This window comes from Uloborus diversus, chromosome 4, assembly GCF_026930045.1.
Source record: "Uloborus diversus isolate 005 chromosome 4, Udiv.v.3.1, whole genome shotgun sequence".
Classification (NCBI taxonomy): Eukaryota; Metazoa; Arthropoda; class Arachnida; order Araneae; family Uloboridae; genus Uloborus; species Uloborus diversus.
In genome coordinates, this window is record NC_072734.1 from 92,306,628 (window position 1) to 92,312,627 (window position 6,000).

Below are 6,000 nucleotides of genomic sequence, written 5' to 3' on the forward strand. Positions count from 1 at the left end.
TCTTGCAGCATCCCTGAGAGGTGACGCAGCGGACATTCTCCAGACCCTTCCGGACAGCCAGCGCCTGGATTTCGCCGCCCTCACAGCTGCGTTGGAGCTTCGCTTCGGTGAGAAGTGCCAGAAAGATTTCAGCCGACTCCAGTTGAAGTCCCGTTTCCAGAAAACTGGGGAAACCCTGCAAGAGCTTGCGGCGGACATCGAGAGACTGTCTCATCTTGCTTTTTACGACTGCCCTGCGGATGTTCGAGACAACCTGGCACTCAACTACTACATCGACGGGGTTCGAGATCCGGAAATCCAGAAAGCTCTACGGATGGCGGATGTCAAAGACCTGAATTCTGCCGTTGTGTATGCGATGAGATACGAGGCCGCCCAAGAAGCAACCCGTGTGGATCGCCATCTAATCCGGACTCAGGAAGCTGATGAGTCTGATTCCAGGACGTCCCACCTCGCTGAACTTGAGAGACAACTCGGTGACTTGACAAGACATCTGAGCAGCATAACAGCCCAAAAGAAACAAGAGCAGAAGTGCTGGAAATGCGGTAGTGAAGGACACCTGCGAAGGAGTTGTCCGGCTCGCCAAGCTACGCGAGGGAAGGAAATCACCACCACTAGAGCTCTGCAGATTTCCTCTTCTAGTAGTGGCAGTGATGGACTTTTCATTTACGCACATGTAAATGGGAACCCCTGCAGACTGATTGTTGACACTGGAGCCAATGTGACCATCATTAGGACAGATGTGGCTCGTGAATTTGGATTGAAACTGCTGTGGACATCGCCACGCGTAAGTCTCCAGACTGTGACAGGTGACAAGATCGAGATTGACGGTAAAGTGGACTTGGAAATAGTGTTTGGGAATGCCACCTACCATCATACGGCATTCGTCGCTAACATCACGGACCCCTTCATTCTCGGATTGGACTTTTTGAAGAAATATGACTTCACTCTCGACTTCAAGACTAATGAGCTGCACTCGATGAGAGAAGACATAGCCGTTTTCCCTGCAGAAAGTGATGTCAAATCCGCTCATCAAATAATAGCCCAAACAGATTTATCGATTCCCTCAAGGTCAGAATCATTAATACCTGGCTCCCTTGAAGAAAGCAACAGTTTTCGATTTGGACTCATTGAATACCCTAACCTAAGCAATAACCTAAAAGGAGTGCTGGTAGCATCTACGCTTGTGGACCTTTCCAAGGATGTAATTCCTGTGAGAGTCGCCAACGTGAGTGAAAGGCCAAGGAATATCCGAAAAGGTGAAGTGTTGGCAACTTGTACTCCAGTAAACTGCATCATTAGAAGAATCAATTCCCCCGAGACTGTGTCTTCCGAGTCCTTGACATCGAAGTTAATTGGGAGTGCGGCATTATCGAAAGATCAAAGAACTACTGCGGAACAATTGGTGGATGACTTCAAGCATCTGTTTTCATCAGCATCGGAGGATGTCGGCCGTACGAATTTAACGCAGCATAGGATTTACACTGGAGAACACCCCCCTATTAAGCAGCATCCAAGACGACTACCATTCGCCAAGAAGGAAGAAGTTGAGACCCTCCTGAAAGAGATGAAGGAGAATGATGTCATCGAACCATCATCCAGTCCTTGGGCTTCCCCCATCGTCTTAGTCCGAAAGAAAGATGGCTCCACCAGATTTTGTGTCGATTACCCGACGGCTGAATGAAATCACCAAGAAAGACAGTTACCCTCTTCCACGGATAGACGACACCTTGGACACTCTGTCCGGACACAAGTGGTTTTCGACCCTGGACTTGAAGAGCGGCTACTGGCAGGTTGAGATACACCCTGATGACCGGGAGAAGACAGCGTTTACAACTGGACAAGGCTTATGGCAGTTTTAAAGTGATGCCCTTCGGCCTCTGCAATGCACCAGCTACGTTCGAGCGTCTTATGGAGACAGTGTTAAGAGGACTTTCTTACGAATCCTGTCTGGTCTACTTAGACGATATCATCATCGTGGGGCGCAGCTTCGAAGAACATCTGGCAAATCTTAGGAAGGTGCTGCAAAAGCTTAAGGAAGCCAATCTGAAGTTAAGCCCGTCCAAATGTAATTTGTTCCGCCGGGAAGTGAACTACCTTGGTCACATCATCTCTTCTGAGGGTGTACAAACCGATCCAGAGAAGGTATCTGCGGTCAGGAGTTGGAGTCGTCCCGAAAACATCCATCAGTTGCGAAGTTTCCTGGGGCTCTGCACGTACTACAGGAAGTTTGTGAAGGGTTTTTCCAACATTGCACGACCTTTGCATAAGCTGACGGAGAGCAAGCAAAAGTTTGAATGGTCCAAAGAATGCGAAGATGCATTTCTACGACTGAAGGAGGCTTTAACATCAACGCCTATCCTCGCCTATCCTCAGCCTGAAAAATCCTTCATCCTGGACACTGATGCGAGCAACGAGGGAATTGGAGCTGTTTTATCCCAAGAAATTGACGGAAATGAACATGTCATCGCTTACTGGAGCAAATGCTTATCAAAGTCGGAGCGAAATTACTGCGTCACCAGAAAGGAGTTACTGGCCATAGTGAAAGCTGTAGAACACTTCCATCATTACCTCTACGGCCGAAAGTTTCTGCTTCGGACAGATCATGCCTCATTAACTTGGCTTTTGAACTTCAAAAATCCGGAAGGCCAGATAGCCAGATGGATACAGCGGCTCCAGGAATATGACATGGAGATCAAGCATCGAAAAGGGTTATCTCACGGTAATGCTGACGCTTTATCAAGGAGACCCTGTTCTGAGAACTGCCACTATTGTTCCCGAATCGAGAAACAGTTTGGAACGACTAGCCCTACCGCCTATCAGGTGACAGTGACTCCAACATCATCAGAACCTGATCCATGGAGTGATGACCAAGTTCGAAAAGATCAACTTGAAGACCCCGACATAAAACCAATTTTAGAGTTCATGGAAAGTGACAGTCGACGCCCTAGCTGGCAGGACGTTTCCATCTTCAGTCCTGCAACAAAAAGATACTGGGCTTTATGGAACTCACTCCATTTACGGAACGGCGTGCTACACCGGAAATGGGAATCTGACGACGGCAAGACATCTAGGTGGCAGTTACTACTTCCTCGATCCAGGATTTCAGATGTTCTGAAAGAAATACATAGTAGTGCGACTGGAGGACATTTTGGTGTCTTGAAAACCCTCAATAAAGTTCGGGAGCGCTTCTTCTGGAGCAAGGCGAAGGATGACGTGGAGAAGTGGTGCCATTCTTGTGACGCCTGTTCTTTTCGTAAAGGACCGAAGAAGAGAAGCAGAGGGAAGCTACATCTGTACAACGTTGGAGCTCCTTTCGAACGAATTGGGATTGACATCCTGGGTCCTCTACCAAGAACTGCTGATGGGAACAAATACATTCTTGTTTCCATCGACTACTTCACCAAATGGCCGGAAGCATATCCCATTCCAGATCAAGAGGCTACCACCGTAGCAGAGACTCTAGTCCAACACTGGATCTCGAGATATGGAACACCTTTGCAGATTCATTCCGATCAAGGGAGGAATTTCATCTCTGCTGTGTTTAAGGGCCTATGTCAAATTCTCGGAATTGAGAAAACTAGGACAACACCACTACACCCACAATCGGACGGCATGGTGGAGAGATTTAACCGCACAATCCTGAATAATCTCTCACTTATGGTATCCAGAAATCAACAGGATTGGGACAAGAAGCTACCTTTGTTCCTGCTGGCCTACCGCAGTGCTGTCCACGAGACTACCGGATATGCCCCATCTCAGATGCTCTTCGGACGAGAGCTTCGGCTACCTTGTGATCTCGTCTTCGGTCGTCCTCCGGATGCGCCTTCATCGCCTGAGGAGTACATCCAGGATCTCCAGGCCCGGTTGGAAGACGTTCATAACTTCGCACGAGAGCGAATCAACATCGCGGCGGAGAAGATGAAGACCAGATACGACACAAGGTCTACTGGACATGAATTCAACGAAGGCGACAAGGTTTGGTTATGGAATCCCATCCGACGGAAAGGTCTTTCACCCAAATTGCAGTCGCATTGGGATGGACCCTACAAAGTCCTTAACCGACTGAATGACGTCGTAGTGAGGATCCAAAAATCACCTAATGCAAAACCTAGGGTTGTACATTATGATCGGTTAGCCCCATACTATGGCCATAGTTCATGAGTATTACGTAAACAACCATGGTTGATAACATCTTATTTGTAGATAATTTTTTTGCTTTTAATGTTTAGTAATATTTCTTGTTATTATTGTGTTTCCTATGCATTATTGATTATTATTTAATGTGTGTATTTGTGAACATGTGATAGAAGTTTGGCACCCTTTCTGGGGATTGTACTGCCCGGGACGTGCAGTCCTTAGGAAGGGGGCAATGTTACAAATCCTGTAAATAGTAATTATTGTAGTAACGTAACCTGTAAATAGTTTCCCGTAATGAATATACAACCCCTTTTTCATTCGGCTAAAGTATACGACCCCTATTTTATTTTTCTTTTCATTGATAACGGTCTACGCATTTCGGGAAGCCGAAAGAAACGTGTAGAATGTTGTGGAAAATTCTTCTCGGTGTATTTAAGCCGTTAGCGATGGATAAACAGTCAGTTTCGGTTGATATTTCGAACTGAGAACATTTTGCTCTGTTTATAGCGAGGCATTTCGCTGTGTTGTTTTCGTATTTGGAAGTAAATACGTGTGTAAACGTTGAGTTTACGGTGTTGTGTGATAATTGCTTAATTGCTGATGAATAATTTAGCAGTTGTTGAAGATCTTCCCTGTACATAGTATAAATAAATTTCCTGTGTTTTTATCAAGAACTGTGTCTTCATTTCAAGAAAGTGGAAGTCGCACCGAATCCGTTACAATATGCTCTCAGTTTTAAGCTTCAAGAAGACACAAAAACATAACAATAAAAAATTCAATAACTTTCTACATTTACCTAATATCAACTGACTTGCAAATTGAATGATTTAGTAAACTTAAAAAGCTCATTTAATGCATACACAACTTACGTAGCTGGAGCAGCGCATGATTCAGACTGTATTTGATTTAGACTGTATTTGGTCATTATACATGTACTCCCATGTGGCGCGGTTGTATAAGCACGCGCGCTGAATTAGTGAGATCGTCGGTTCGAATCCCACCGCTAACATAATTTTCAAAACCTGGAGTATTTTTTTTTTTTTTAACATTTTTAGTATTAAGCAGATCATAAAATATTTTCTTCTAAATTGAAAATTTACTTTTTCAATGCAATTTGTTCACAAATAGATAATCTTTGAAAATAACTATAAATTTTGCACTAAATTTCTTTTTTAACTTAATGGTTTTTAACTAGATGAGGAAAGATTGTTGGTGCAATTCGGTTCTGTGATTTTCTTCCTCATACGATATTAAAAACAAATGTGCTTGAATTACATAACGCCTAACAGAGAGCACAAACATGATATCGACCAAAATATGTTTCTTTTTCCTTCTTCTTTTCGTTTCTTTTTTTTTTCTTTTTTGTTTTTGAAAAATAGATTTTGTTTTAAGAAAACTACTTCAACTAGAAGGATGCTTCTCTCCTTACCGAATGGAAAACAAAGGAATAATTAAATAACTTGAATTAGTCTTGATTTAGAGACAGTCTAACTGTATTTGTCGAAATCATTTGAAATAGAATAGGAATACAAAAAAAAAAAAAAAAAAAAAAAAAAAAAAAAAAAAAAAAACCTTTCGAGGCGCACAAATGTTTTTGTCTATAAAATAAAAGTAATTAATAACGCATAACATTTCTAAAGTAAATAAAATAATTTTCATTAGAATAAGGTCGACAACCATCGAAAAATAAATTAGAAAATGACGTTTGCAAAATACAAAAATAATAGAAGTCTATTTACATGAGAAATACTCACAAATGATTTCATTTAAACTCTTTAAACTGTGTACATTAACAAAATGCTCGCAAATAAGTTTGGCAGAAAAAAATAAAACAAAAAGACGCAAAAAGATTTATCGTGTCCA